Genomic DNA, 15,387 nt, shown 5'->3' with positions numbered 1-15,387 from the left:
ACGGAGCATGGGGAGCAGGCCAAGGTAACGCGGGCGCTGCCACGGCGGGAACGTGGCGCAGGGAAGCGCGGTCAGCAGTGACTGTGGCCATGGGTGCGCGATGCGGGGAAGGGAGGGGTGGCGCTGGGGAAACTGTGGACTAGCGTGAGGCAAAGCTAGGATGGTGCCGTGGATGCTCGTGTGCGTGTGAGGGAAACCTGGAGAGGCAACGGGCGGGTAGCGCGGTAAGGCGAGCGTGGCCATGATGGGGTGTGGGCGTGTAGGGGCAAGGGGCATGGATGCCAGGGCACCGAGCATGGTAGTAGTAGGAGAGGGAGAAGGTGCTAGCTGCCGCTGGATGGCTCAGCTGGCACTGTGGGAAGGAAAAAGGAGGGGCAGCTGTGTAGAGTGGGAGCAGCACCAGCAGCTCAGAGGTGACCCGGCCTGCTCAACACAGAGGCAGACAGTCATGGTAGGCAAGGAAAAGCTGGCGCATGAGAGAGCAAGAGAGTGAGGAGCCATGCGGTTTGTCACCAACCTCATAAATGTGGCTTGGGGCAGGGGAAGGTGGCCTGGCATGACATGGCCGGCAGGAGCAATGCGATGCGACGCCATGAATCAAATGACTGATTCATAGCAGGGGAACGCACCACCATCATCGCACCAGCAAATAAACAGGACGACTCGAACTTGGCGGAATGCGAAGGCAGCCAGCTTGGTAAGTCATCCATTAAAACGCTCCCGAATAAGAACGCGAGGGAGCATTCGCACATGGCGCCTACTTCGCTCATTCAGTGCGGCAACGACACCAAGTAGAGCAGGCGAGGTAGTTGAGGTGAGCGGCTAGGATCGCTCGCTCCAGGTGCCGATTCACAAACAGAGCACCAACGACACGGTGCAATGCATTCTAGCGAAGCTTGGCCAAATTTTTGCATGAGCGTCATAACGCTAACGTAACCACGACCTGCACCACGTCCTAGTATACCCCTAACTGCAACCAATTGTGCGAGAACATAGATGCAGTGCTTAACCATTTTTGTTGAAAATCGAATGTCAAATCGGCATTGTCTACTATATAGTTTTTGACTTAGATAATAATAACTTGGCTAGAACTAACAGCCTTTAACGCTTTTGCCGTAATTTTTAATATGCCTAAACCTGATTAATTTCAACCACTACGCATTCCATACACTAGTCCATATGTCATACTAACTCAGAGAAACAAAACATCTAGGAACTAATTAACCCGTTGTTCAATATAATTCACCAAAATGACACTTTCAAACATAAGTTAAATTTTAAAATCTGAGAAAATCATTTTGGTAAATCCTCTTAGGTCTAAATCTCGGTGCTAAGCAAGCTCATAACACTAGAGGTGTTACAACCAACCCCCATTAAAAAGAATCTCGTCCTGAGATTCGAAGCAAGAACCAGAGGAGGGGAAACGCGATTACATTTCGTAGATCAGGGATTACATGACTTTGAATGCTAAACCACATGGGGATTTAGGGATATATGGTTAAGAGCAACCTAATACAACCAAAGCTTAATCAAGAAGTCGAGATAGACGAGGACAATGGAGAAACAATAGGAAGATGATTATCCAAATCATGGTGTAGGTCCAACAGATCCAGAAACTAGAGACTAAGAACTCAAACATCGTGAACCCTAAGATCAAACTAACCAACAGTGGACTTGAACTTCTTTGGACACCAAAGCCTTTCTTCTTAGATTACACCATCACCTCAGACTGACGAACCTAGTTCCCCGAACGATGACTAGATCTCGTAGCTCTACTCCGAATGCGAGGGGAATAGGGATGAAGAAGAGGAGCAAGGACCAAGGGCATCTTATAGTGGTGAACGGAGGTGGTGTGCAACACACTAGAAGTGGAGGCGGCATGGATGGGATACACAAATGGTTCATGCTGTGGGGATAAACTCAGCCATAGTGCGCTTCCTGTGAAAGCGGGCAGAGGATAAGGGAGAGGAGAGGAGAGGGGGTCCGCTCGACGAGGCAAGCGTGCGGGCGGCCATGTCCCCAAAAGAAGAAAGAAGGGAGGGATAAGCGAGGGGGAGGTCTAGTATGGGGGATGAGGCATGGGGGTCGAGAGCTGACCGGATGCCAGGAAATAGGAAAAGCGCACAGTGCACAAGGACGGCGAGTGCAGCACGATGCTGCAGCCACGCGAGAATTGGGAGCTAAACGGCCCAACATAGACGACATCCATAGGGCACACAGCGATATACCCCAGCATGCGTAGCATGGTCAACTCAACATAGGGCATGGAACATGACGTCCACTCAGGCTTTTACAATTACTCCTGACTATCCACGACTAACTTTCCTTACTACTCTTCTTTTCTTTCCCTTCCTTGACCACATCCGTCTTTCATATAAACTAAAACCATGCCATACGTTCTTCCTCTAAAACCACCTCCTCTTGTTTACTTTGAGAGGACACTATTTCATCAACCCGTTGTGGATTTTCCGTTTGAACACCTGAACATTTCCAAGGAGAATATTTTGTAGCAAAAGCGGTATGGTGGTGTAACTTGGTAAAGGTACTTGGTCAACAACCTCGATACCAGCACATGCCGAGCAACATCACATGAGGCAGCTGTTCCACAGAGAGCCCTCAGTTTCATCATGGCGCCATAAGCTATTAACCAAGCAACTATTACCAACTTACACGCTATGAAGGCGGTGGGGTCATAGACCACAGAATCAGAGGAGTATTGCAAGGAAAGATTCAAACAACAAGGGTTCCCTTCACAATAAGGGACAAGGAATTCAAATCCAATGATAGATTTGTTTTAAAGAGATTTAAGTGTTCTGCTGGGACATCCACAATTAGTCGATACAATGTCCTAGGTTTTTCCAATCATAGCTGGGTCTGCTGGTGTCAGAATGGTAACTTCCCTTGTAACTCACTTAACATCACCCTTGAAAACATTAATCACGTCTAACGAAACTTAAGAGTAGATGGACATAATAAACACAACGAAATAAACCAAATACACATTCCAATGGTCTTATACAGGTACATCATATAGGCATCTAGTCTCTCATTCATGGCACATCATTCACCTATGGTCGGACGATCTCAACAACTATGGACGAAAAACAACGGCAAGAGTACAACACCGGAGGGCAGCAACGAAAGGCACTACTACTACGGGTATAGCATCCAAGGCAACTAAGCTACTCTAGACCACGCATCTTCATTCCCAGGCTCGGTAGATTTCTTCTATTGCCCTGGCTATGGATCTGCCTCTTCTCTTGGTAGTGGCTAGTGAGAGGAACCAAGGGTTCTACTTTTGACACTTTAGAGGGTGGGGGTGCTGGCGGTACTGCAACACTGGTTCTCCTTTCTAGCGGGTGGACAGGGATCCCCTCCAAGATCAAGGAATCCTGCCTTTCAGTAGCTAGCATCCTCCACTTGGCCCTAGTGACAAGATAGGCCCCTCCCAATTGATGGACATGTCGATCTTTAGCCTCCTTCAGAGCTTCCGACATGGTAGTTTCCCGGCTCTCAGCAGCTGCCGCACTAGCATGCACTTTGGCGAGCTGCACCTAGAACATCCTAGAGAAGATCTTGGCTTCCTCGGCTCGCTGGAGGCACGTCCTCATCTCCAAGGCTTGCTAGTCACACTGCTCATCTAGAGCAAGTAGGTACGTGGTCAAGTGCACCATGGTTGGGCTATCTTCTTGCGCATCCTGCCCTTGCAAAGCCTCCATGCGAGCCCTCCATGCCCACCGATTCTTGCCCAAAGGTGGAAAGAACCTCATGGGGTACGGGCATTGGGCTCTTCATAGATCTGGTAGAGGTACCGCAAGGCTTGGTGGGCCACAACCTGATAGGTGTCGACGAAGCAAAACCTGGTTGCGGTCACACTCTAGGCTTTAGTGATGTCAGGGAACTCTTCACTCTTCCCAATATAGATGATAACCTCACACCGCTCGGTGCCATGCTTCTCATACTCATGGCCCTCATACTCGGGATGATCTTTGACTTTGAGCTTTTGCAGGGTGGCATGCAGGATTCTGGGAAAACCATCAACATTCAGGCAGTAACTACTAACCCAGGCTCCTACAATCCGTAGCGGTGGTGGTGAGGAAGGACTAAGCGAAAAGCTTGCTCAAAGGAAAAGCTAGACTAGCTAAAGTGCGCTGAGTGGTGGTACCAATGGCTAAGCCAGACTCTACTTATAAAGGTAGAGTGGCTAGTGATCCTTGCGTGGTCCACCAGGTTCCTACGTAGGGTCACTACGAATGAATCGACCAAATCCTTCGCACGTTCGAGGCGAGCGATGTCCGAGGCCATTACTAACTAGTATGACTGTAGGGCAAGGGTCTGACAAGAGCGTAGAAAAGAGGTACGGGGAGACGTGGGTCACGATAGGCGTGAACCACGGGTGAACGTGAAACACGAAGCCATAGTTCAAAAATAACTCTAGAATAGGAACGAGTCAGTCGTGCACAATACGACACACGTGACACCTATGGGTGGCGTATCTGCAAGCAACACGAGCGTGACAATGCACAAATAGGATATGCATGAATGCACATCCTATACGTCCTTCCACTATTGCCAACATATAGGGCAACCGTTCTTAGATTTTTGGCACATCGTTCTCTCCCTATAGCTAGTCGATACTATCGGACTATGCTCGGGGTTAGTGTACCTGTAGAAAAATTGATTAAGTCTACCTAAGTCAGCAGAGTGCCATCTATCCTAGATACATAACCATAGTAATAGGGCTACTTATATAACTTCGCATAAAGATATCCTATTCTTTTGAAAAGAATTTGTTGTCAAATTTTATTTTAGAAAAGGTTTTTAAAGCTTTATTTCCTCATTTATGGCTCTGATACCACCTGTGGTAGAACCACATAATCTAATGCCTCCCAGGAGTACTTGTCTTCCATTAGACACTAAGTACTCAAGGGAGAATACTAAATTACATAGTTTCATCGGGCACACCCTAGGTGAGAACCCAAAAATCCACATTTTTCCCATTAGGATCACAAATGAGAGAATAAAGCTTACAATATTTCTTAACCACTTCTTACATCACTTTTAATACCACATCAGAGTATAATATTTATTATTATAACAGCGGAATGTAATCATATTAGCAGGGTTATGAACAATTTAATTGAATAGCGGAATATAAACATGTGAACAGAATTATAGCAGAATTAAACATCTATTTATGACGTGATGACATATTGATTATAAACTATGACAACATATTATAAAACTTTCATTTATTAAAACATTTGGTAAGAGTTATAAATAAAGACTATAATCACAGTGTAAAGGAAACCTCTCTGAGCCCACCAGGAAGAATCCACACACAAAGGTCAGCTCTAGCCATCACCTATCACCTACAATAGGGGGGAAATAAAACCCTGAGTACTCAGTTGTACTCAGCAAGACTTACCCGATAGGAGGAAAGAAAAGACTCCAAGGATATGCAAGGCTATCTGGCTTGTGGGTTTATTGCATCTGCAGGAAGCATTATTAAGCGTGCGTCCTTATATTTGATTTTTATTAACAACCGCATTAGTTCATTAACCAACCATTCTATGTAAGCACCTGTGCTACTTTCAAGTAGGTGGTAAGCAATCAGATTTCCTTTTACCATCTTTCATCTTCTAGTTCTTACTATGGTGCTAGGCCACAGACAAGCCGTACTGAAACACCAGTGATTCATGAATCAATGCCCCCAGCTGGGTACCCCAAAAACACACGCCCTGCTTGTACCCCAAGCACAGGCAGGACCAACCCACTACCCTCCTGTTATGGAGTCCAGGTCCTCATCCAAAGTGGGACTCAAAGCCCTCGCCTATGAGTTCTGGACTCAGTGCGGTGCAAGGACCTTCTAACCCAAAAACCACCCTGACAGTCGGTCCAAAAAAGCCAAAACCCATGACAAGAGAGTTACATGTCTTCCAAGCGCCCATACCCAAGTATGTGCTCGGGATAATAAGTCTGTGACTTGTCTAGAGTCTTATGTAACAGCTGGTTCTTAACTGACATAGACAGGGAAAATGGTGTAACCAAGCCATGCCCCATTGGCCACAGGACACAACCTCTTACACCCACCAATACCCAAATCATATTCCTGCCCGGTCACCATTTTTCCTTTTCACCGTTTATATTTTCCAAGTGATCATAATACAGTAATATATTTCCTATCTCTCGTGAGCGACAGGTGATTACTCGACTTCTACCGGAGTCCTATAGCATAGCAATCTCCATGATCCTATCATACTAGTAAGACTCATAGGATAAAGATATATATATGCAAGTGGGTTTCATTCAACTCCTTAAAACTTAATGCACAAATATAATTTAAAGTATAGAAAAGTAGGGGTTATGCACCAGGGCTTGCCTAGGTAAGATTTAATCAGAAGTAGCATTCCATCATAGCGACACGATCTCCAAAAGCACCATTTCTCCAGCAACTCCCGATGACTCCGTGATCCATCAACATCCCTATTATGATATGCAATGTGATGCAATGCAAAGACATAATTAATCAACTACAACCGTGACTTGTAAAAAACAATTTACGCCTTTCAAGTTAACGAGCTAGTTCTAACGATGACCGTACTTAGGCTACATATCCATGTTGTCGAATAAGGCATTATTTCTCAACAAATGTTTTAGTTATACAAACCCAAGTTGTTTCATTATTCCATTATATCAATTTAATTTTTATTTGAAATAGGGCATCGTTATCTATCTAGCAACCTAATTATCCTAGTGCTACAAAAAATACATTGAGCAACTAATAATGTTAGTAATTTACTATAAAAATTTTAGAGCCAACACTATCACTGATTTATCACGGAAATTCCTACAAGTTCACATTTTAACAATATTAAGCCTGTTAAAATAATTAGAGAAATCCTAAAAACATACCGAACCTATCGGTGCAGAAAGTGACCAACACGTAAATATTTATAGTTTTGCAGTACGTTGTGATCGGAGGTGGCCTAGCACTCAATGACATAGGATTTATATTGGTTCAGGCAACGTGCCCTATGTCCAATTTGAGTCGATCGGTGACTTTATTTCTAAACCCAGGTGCTCGAAGTTTGCAGTGGGGTTACAAATGGAAGGGAGAAAGATGGGGTGTACAAGAGGTCCGGTCGGACTCCGGTAAGAGGGGCCGAGAGTGACGGGAGCTCCGCTATGTGCTATGTGAACTTGATCGGTCTGAATGAAATATGGTTGTGTTGGAGAGAGCGCATCCCCTTTTATAGATGCAGGGGATGGCCTTACAAGTAAGAGGGAGAGAGTACGTATGCTACTAAGTCTTGTTGCCCACGCTGGCGGGTACAGGATGATGGTAGACGCCCACAATACTATTGAATGTCAGATGCACGTGGGAGGTTGTGTTGTCTTCTTTAGGTATGGCAGACGTCGGTGCCTGCCACACTGTTGATACCCTAGAGGCATTTAAGAGGTTTTACCATGTTCCCCTGGTACGGTAAATGTCGATACCCACAATACTATCGATGTCCAGAGGCATATGGGGAAGCCTTACCGTATCTGTCTGGTATGGGAGTTAATGGTGCCCACAACACAATAGGGGAAAATGTTGGCACCTACAACACTGCTTGAGTTCTGTCGTACCAGGAGGGTCATAGGGTACTACCTGGTAGGTGCACAGGGTACGGTCCCTGGTATTATGGTTTGACTTGTGTGCCCTGCCTTACTTTCTCCATCCGTTCCCTAGTCCTTACCGAGCGGGTGTCCTCGGTCGGTTGGCCCTAGTCGGCACTGACTGCGCCAGTTGGAGAAGAGCGGTGAGCAGAGGTTTGGTGCATCCCCAGTTGGAGATGTGGGTCAGAGTCGGAAGCGGTGTTCGGCTAGGCCTTTTGGTCGGAGAGGTTGTCCAGAGGTGGGCTGAAGACCGAAGCAAGCGCTCCGGTCGGAGAGGCGGCTGCCGGTCCTCCTTAGCCAGGCCTTCTGATCGGTGATTGAATCGCCCTTTTGGCCTGTTGTTTAGGAACTTGGGCCAGCCCATGAGTTGAGCGCTGTTTACAACGTTGTCTGCTAGGTCCAGCCTTTGTGGGGAAGCCGGTCCATGAGGGACCCTGAGTTTATGAACCCGACAGAACCTATATGAACAAAATACACTATTAGATAGATCATGATTTTAGAAACTTAACAAAATTAGTTTCATAACTTTTAGACAACTACACAAATTTATATTGATTTTACAAGTTTATTTCCAAAACTAATTTAGCAATTACTTTAGAAACTAAAGGCCAGCAGCCATTAGATCGACCTAGCGGATGCGCGGCCCAGGCGCAAGCAGCGGCCCAACAGGCAGCACGAGACCAGCCCAGATGGGTGAGCATGGTCCAAGCAGCGTGGGCACGAGTGACCCAGGCATGGCGATGACAGACCGGCCCAGCGTGTGGTGCGAACGGCAGCCCAGGTGCGGGCAGGCGGCGCGGATGGCCCAAGCAGGCAGCCCGCCCAATGCGGATGAGCCCACAGGTGCGATGGAAAAATTGCACGAGGGCCCCCGAGCTTTCCTCAAATCAACCCACAGTACAAACACACTATTCATGTGAGTCATGTATTTTACACCTAGAACCCTGTACAAAATTTCTACTTGGATTCTCACCCTTCTTTTCTTCTTCAATGAACAGAGGAGGCACGGGATGGAGCAAAGCGGTTTGTGGAGCAGAGCCCCACGGTGGCATCGCAGCAGGAGTAGCCCGGTGCGGACGACGGTGGGGTGCTGTGGCTCGGGCGTGCCGAGGAGCCGCAGGTCCAGCGTAGACTAAGGAGCTCACGCATGCACATGAGGGGGGGGGGGGGTGGGCCAACGGTGGGCATGGCCATGGCGTGAGCTATGGGGCAGCAGCAGCCGCGAATAGCAGCAGCAGTCGAACAGGAGGGGACGCCGGCGCTACATGTGGAGGAGTGTGGGAGATCGCTAAGGGACGAGCAGCAGGGTGCGGGGTAGAACAATGTGGCTTAGCACGCTCATGAGGGAGGGAAAGGGGCAGCACTGTGGGCACACGAGCACAACAGCGGTCTAGAGCGGGCTGAGGGGCTCACGCGGGGGAGGGCCGGCACCAGTGTGGATAGAGCGCGGGGAGCAAGCCAAGGTAACGCTGGTGCTGCCACGGCAGGAATGTGGTTTAGGGTAGCATGGTCAGTAGCGACTGCGATCATGGGTGTGCGATGTGGGGAAGGGAGGGGCAGCGTTGGGGAAGCTATGGACCAGCGCGAGGCAAAGCTAGGACGGTGCCGTGGATGCTCACGCGCGTGAGGGAAACCTAGAGAGGCGACAGGCAGGTGACGTGGTAAGGCGGGTGTGGCCATGGTGGGGTGTGGGTGTGCAGGGGCAAGGGGCGCGGATGCTAGGGCACCGAGCATGGTAGTAGTAGGTGGCGGAGAAGGTGTCAGCTATGGCTGGATGGCTCGGCTGGCGCTGTAGGAAGGAAAAAAGGAGGGGCAGTGGTGTAGAGTTGGAGCAGCAGCAGTAGCTCAGAGGTGATGCGGCCTACTCGGCACAAAGGCAGACAGCCATAGCAGGCAAGGAAAAGCAGGCGCGCACATGAGAGAGAGCAAGGAGCCACGCGGTTCGTCACCAACCTCATAAATGCAGCGTGGGGCAGGGGCAGGTGGCATGGCACGACGTGGCCGGTAGGAGCAATGCGACGTGACGCCATAAATCAAATGACTGATTCACACCAGGGGGAACGCACCACCATCGTCGCACCAGCGAATAGACAGGACGATTCGAACTTGGCAGAACGTGAAGGCAGCCAGCTCGACAAATCATCCATTAAAATGCTCTCGAACAAGAACACAAGGGAGCATTCGCACATGGCACCTACTGTGCTCATTCAGTGCGGTAGCGGCACCAAGCAGAGCAGGCCAGGTAGTTGAGGTGAGCGGCTGGGATCGCTCGCTACAGGTGCCGGTTCACGAACAGAGCGCCAATGACATGGTGCAATGCGTTCTAGCGAAGCTCGGCCAATTTTTGCGTGAGCATCATAACGCTAACATAACCATAACCTGCACCACGTCCTAGTATACCCCTAACTACAACCGATCGTGTGAGAACATAGATGCAGTGCTTAACCATTTTGGTTGGAAATCGAATGTCAAATCGGCATTGTCTACTATATCATTTCGGACTTAGATAATAATAACTTGGCTAGAAATAACATCCTTTAGCGCTTTTGCCGCAATTTTTAATATGCCTAAACCTGATTAATTCCAACCACTGCACATTCCATACACTAGTCCATACGTCATACTAACTCGGAGAAACAAAACATCTAGGAACTAATTTACCCGTTGTTCAATATAATTTACCAAAATGACACTTTCAAACATAAGTTAAATTTTAAAATCCAAGAAAATTATTTCAGTAAATCCTCTTAGGTCTAAATCTTGGTGCTAAGCATGCTCGTAACACTAGAGGTGTTACAATGCACGTGTTGATCGCACGTGCATGGGACTAAGAGGCATTCAAGCCCTCAATGGCGGCCCAGAGCTTGGCCGTAGTTGTAGTAGATGAGACATGGGCAAAGATCTCCTTGGTGAGGGAGCCTAACAGATAGCTAAGGATCGTCTAGTCCTTGGTCATCCAGTCCTCATACTCGGGGTTCGGCAACAGATAGATGGGCTTGCCAGCCTTGTCCATCTTGTCATCGGTCTGGAGGAACTCCATCGGCAGCTTCGATGAAGGCTTGATGAAGCGGCCAAGGTGAGCGCCCTTGATGGCCAATTCGACCTAGGTGCGCCACATGGCGTAGTTGCTACGGCTGAGTTTCTCCATCACGGGAAGAAACCCAAGCGAGAGAGATACAGACGCAGCGGAGGAGGATTGAGCCATGGATCAATTCCGTGAGGAAAGAGGCTCTAGATACCATGTGAATTTGGGTGGAACGAGATACCCTTTAGGGTTCTCAGCTATGTCTTTATATATGTAACACCTCTGGTGTTATGAGCTTGCTTAGCACCTAGGTTAAGGTAAAAAACAATTTATATAAACAAAAAAAATATATAACTTGTGTATAGTGCTTATGTAAAGATGATGAGCAAGTGGTGTAGGTGAAAATGCAACTTTATTTTTTTGAAAAATAAACGTGTTAATTAATGTTCTTGGGAGCTCCAAAAATAAAATTGGGAATTAAAATCAACCTTTTCGTTAAGTCGGCAAAGATATGAACTTATGTTAAAGTATTATTTTTGGCGAGTTATATTGAGCAAAGTAATTAAATAGTGCTTAAATATTTTATTCCTATGGTTTAGTATAAAGTATGGACTATTGCATGGAGTATTTGTTGGTTGAAGTTAATCAAGATTTGGCCTTTTAAAAATTGTGGCAAAAAGTGTTCATGGTTGTTAAGTTCAAACTGAACTCTTGTCTTTTCTAAGTTTGAAAGAGTAGTAGACAATGCCATTTTGGCGTTTAAATTCTAACTAAAATGTTTAAGCACTAGTTTCATATTCTTGTATTGTTGGTTGCATCTAAGTAAGCTCTTGGGTATGGGGTAGGTCGTAGTTGCGTTGGGTGTCGTGTTGCTCCCTTAAAAATTCTCCAAACTTTATTGGAACGTGTTGTAACCATGTTGTTGACGCTCTGTTCGTGAACTAGCGTTCAGTGTGACGAGCTCATGTTGGCATCCTTCTATCCCCCTCTCTGGTTGCTCTCTAACCATGGTGATGGCTTTGCTAGGTCGCTGGTAATGTTGACTTTAGGATATGGGAATTAGTTGGGCCTCAATTATGATCGTTAGTAGCTTTTTCTTCGCTTTAAAATGCATGCACATCACCAATAGCAGTCGCTCGGTCTGAGTTCATGGTCATCGTGGGCACAGCGCTGTTGGCGCCAGGCTCATGTCATGACCGAGTTGCGGTCGCTGGCTAGCTCGTGGGCTAGGCTGATGCCGCGCTATGACATAGCCTTGTGTTGGCCGACCTGGCTGGCTACGGTCTGGTCCCACTACCACGGTGTGCGCGCACCAACATCCAACCGTCGAGCTACGTGCATGGTCGAGATGGAGCTGCCACTATCATCGCCTTGCCATCGTGGCCCTTCATTTTACCTACCGTGTCGAGTCTCTGAGCATGTGCCGCTGCCCTCCGCGTCTAGGTCGATGACCCTAGTCACAGCGGCGATGGGATACCTCCCTGCCTCACTTGCCCTCGCTAGCTGATGCTGCGGAGCCCTGCTCAGGTCTAGCCATGCCATTCCGAGCGCTTTGTGCCAAGCCTCGATGTCTCATCGTTGGTACACACAGGCTCGTACTGCTACCACCATCAAGCGGAGCCACCCACCTTAACTTGCTCAGGTTCACTCGTGTGCCCTCTCTATGACCGCACGGTGTGATGAGCCACCGCTGCTCCTTTCCTCCTAGCGCCAGTGGCTTCGCCATATAATTTCTCGCTCTAGCAGGTAGCTTAGGAAGTAGGCTAGCCGTCTCTTCCACCTCAAGCTCGGTCATTTGCCCTACCGACCGGCAATTTGGCCTTTTGCTCATCGCCGGTCATGGACGCCACCGAATCGGTAGGTTGGGAGGTAAGGCATGTTGGAGTGGTAGCAGTTCAATTGCTCATGACCCTGAGCTCGCCTTGACTCCCTCCATCTGGTGCTCACGCTATTTTGGCCAGGATGCTCGTCGACAGCGTGGTGATGCATCGGTGTCCATCGCGGAGCGCCACTGTCCTGCTCGGTCATACGTGGCCAACACCGCATGGGGTGTCTCCCACTTCACGGATGCGTTGGTTGTACTCATGGTATGTCACTGATGCTTGCGCACCACTTTTTCTCCCCCTCCATCCTCCTCTCTCATCCGAACAATCACGCCACTGCTGCGGATAGTCGCTCGCCACTGCAGCTCGCACTGGTGTGCCTCCGAGCCCCTAACTGCCACCCATCTTGGCGTGTTTAGCCATAGATGGCGACCGACCCTCTAAATTGGTCCACGTAGGCCCCTGGTGACTGGCGTGGACGCCCGGTGCTATCGCTCGCCACGCCACCATGCATGGGGGTGGCCGAGGGTGGGAAAATTTGGAAAAATCTAGGGGGTTAAGTGAATTTGCCAGAGAAAGGAAGAAATAGTATTAGGATTTAGTCGTGGTTCGAGAAAAGTCCGAGGGCTCATTTGCTAAAGTTCCAGCACGCGGGCTCCCCGTCGTGGGCTGTCTCGCGCGTGGGCCACGCCCCGCGCGTGGCCACTGGGTTGCCGGGCCGAATTGGTTGCCACCAGCCCTTTTCCTTTTCTAAGTATTTTCTAATTTAGTTTCTAAGGCAAATTTGTAAATTTAATATAAATTTGTGTAGTTGACAAAAAAATGTGAAACTAATTTTGTTAGGTTTCTAAAATCATGATCTATCTGCTAGTATAACTTGTTCACATAGTTTCATAGTATTTTCAGGAGTTATCTAATTAAATTAAGATGCTTAATATTGTTAAAATATAAACTTGTAGGAATTGTTGTGATAAATTGGTGATAGCGTTGGCTCTGAAACTTTCACAGTAAATTTCTAACATTATTAGGTGTTCACTGTAATTTTTATAGCTCCATAATAATCAGTTTGCTAAGATAGCTAAATGAGTTCCAGTTCAAATATATATATATATATATATATATATATATATGTATATATATATATGTGTGTGTGTGTGTGTGTGTTTAATCGATAAAATGTCAAAACAACCTAGGAAACTAGAACATTTTTCGAGAAACGACGCCTTACTCGACAACGTGGATACGTAGCCTAGTACGTTAGTCGTTAGAGCTAGCTCGTTAGCTTGAGAGGCGTCAATGTATTTTAAGAGTTGCGGTTGCCGTTGGTTAATTATGTTTTCTGTGTTGCATCCACATATGTCATAATAGGAACAATGATGGATCACGGAGTCATCTGGAGTAGAAAAAAGATGGTGCCTTGATAATCGTGTGACCATGATGGAGTGCTAACCTTTCGTTATATCTTACCCAGGCAAGCCCCCGTACATAACCTCTAATATTCTGTACTTTATTTTATACTTGTGCATTAAGTTTTGAGGAGTTGAATGAAACCCACTTGTGTATATATATACACACGATCCTGATATACTGAACCTATAGCATAGCAATCTACACGATCCTGATATATTGGCATGACTCATAGGATAAGGATATATATATATATATATATATATATATATATATATATATATATATATATATATATATATATATATATATATATATTACACGATCCTGATATGCTGGCAGGACTATATATATATGAGTCCTGTCAGTATATCAGGATCGTGTAGATTGCTATGCTATAGGTTCAGTAGAAGTCGAGTGATTACATGTCACTCGCAAGACATAGGAAAGATATTATTCTTGTTATTATCATATTACTATCACATGGAATATATATCAAGATGATAATCGGAGACCGGGTGGAATGGTACTTGAATCTGTACTTGGTTAGGCATTTGAGCGAGGCTCGGGTTGCATTTATTCCGTCTGTATCGATTGAGGATCGTCTGTTGCTGCGGATGGTAATCAGGTCACAGACTTGTTATCCTGAGCACATACTTGCTTATGAGAGCAGAAATTATATAAATGTTGCTGATGTAGAGTTTATTAAAAAAATATAGAGTTTCGAGCTCTCCCTCAGAGTGTGCTCGACAGAACTGCATAGTTTAGTGTCCTCACTTGGGTACTCAATGTCTAATGGAAGACAAATACTTTTAAGAGAGAATTAGATTAGACGGTTCTGCCACGATATACACGGGAGCAGCTCCCGTGGTGGCATGTACAAGGTGGTTGTTTACAACAGAAAGTATCTATCTAATCTATCTAGATCCAACTAACTTACCTTGTACAATAATCTAGGTACTATACAATGAACCTAGACACAGACTAACACGTCATCTTAACAAGAAGAAATAGGAACATCAACAATTTGGACTAGAAAATCCCCAAGATAGCATGTTTATGATTTTGAAAATCTAAGATGTAGGTCGATTTAACTATTGGATTGAATTTTGATTTGATTCATCTTCTACGCATTTCCTTTTTATATTTATCCGATTTCCCTTCCACTTCTCTTTGCCAGATGTGACATGATATAGCTGGACATGTACTGGATGTGCTTCTATTAGAAATGAATCCAAATATCTTAAACATCAAAAAAAAATTTGATAACCGTGTCAGTTTTATTGTCAATATGGATATCTATATTTGTACTTGACTTTAATATGGATGTTAAATGGATGTATTTGAATTTATCTTTTGTGATTCTTTTTTATCTGATTCAAGATTCATATTCGGGGAAAAGTATGAACTTTCTGACATTATTAGTATCCGTGAAGAACAAAGTAGCATCTAAAACTCGGTTCTAAATTA

This window comes from Miscanthus floridulus, chromosome 5, assembly GCF_019320115.1.
Source record: "Miscanthus floridulus cultivar M001 chromosome 5, ASM1932011v1, whole genome shotgun sequence".
Classification (NCBI taxonomy): domain Eukaryota; kingdom Viridiplantae; phylum Streptophyta; class Magnoliopsida; order Poales; family Poaceae; genus Miscanthus; species Miscanthus floridulus.
This window is presented reverse-complemented; position numbering follows the sequence as displayed.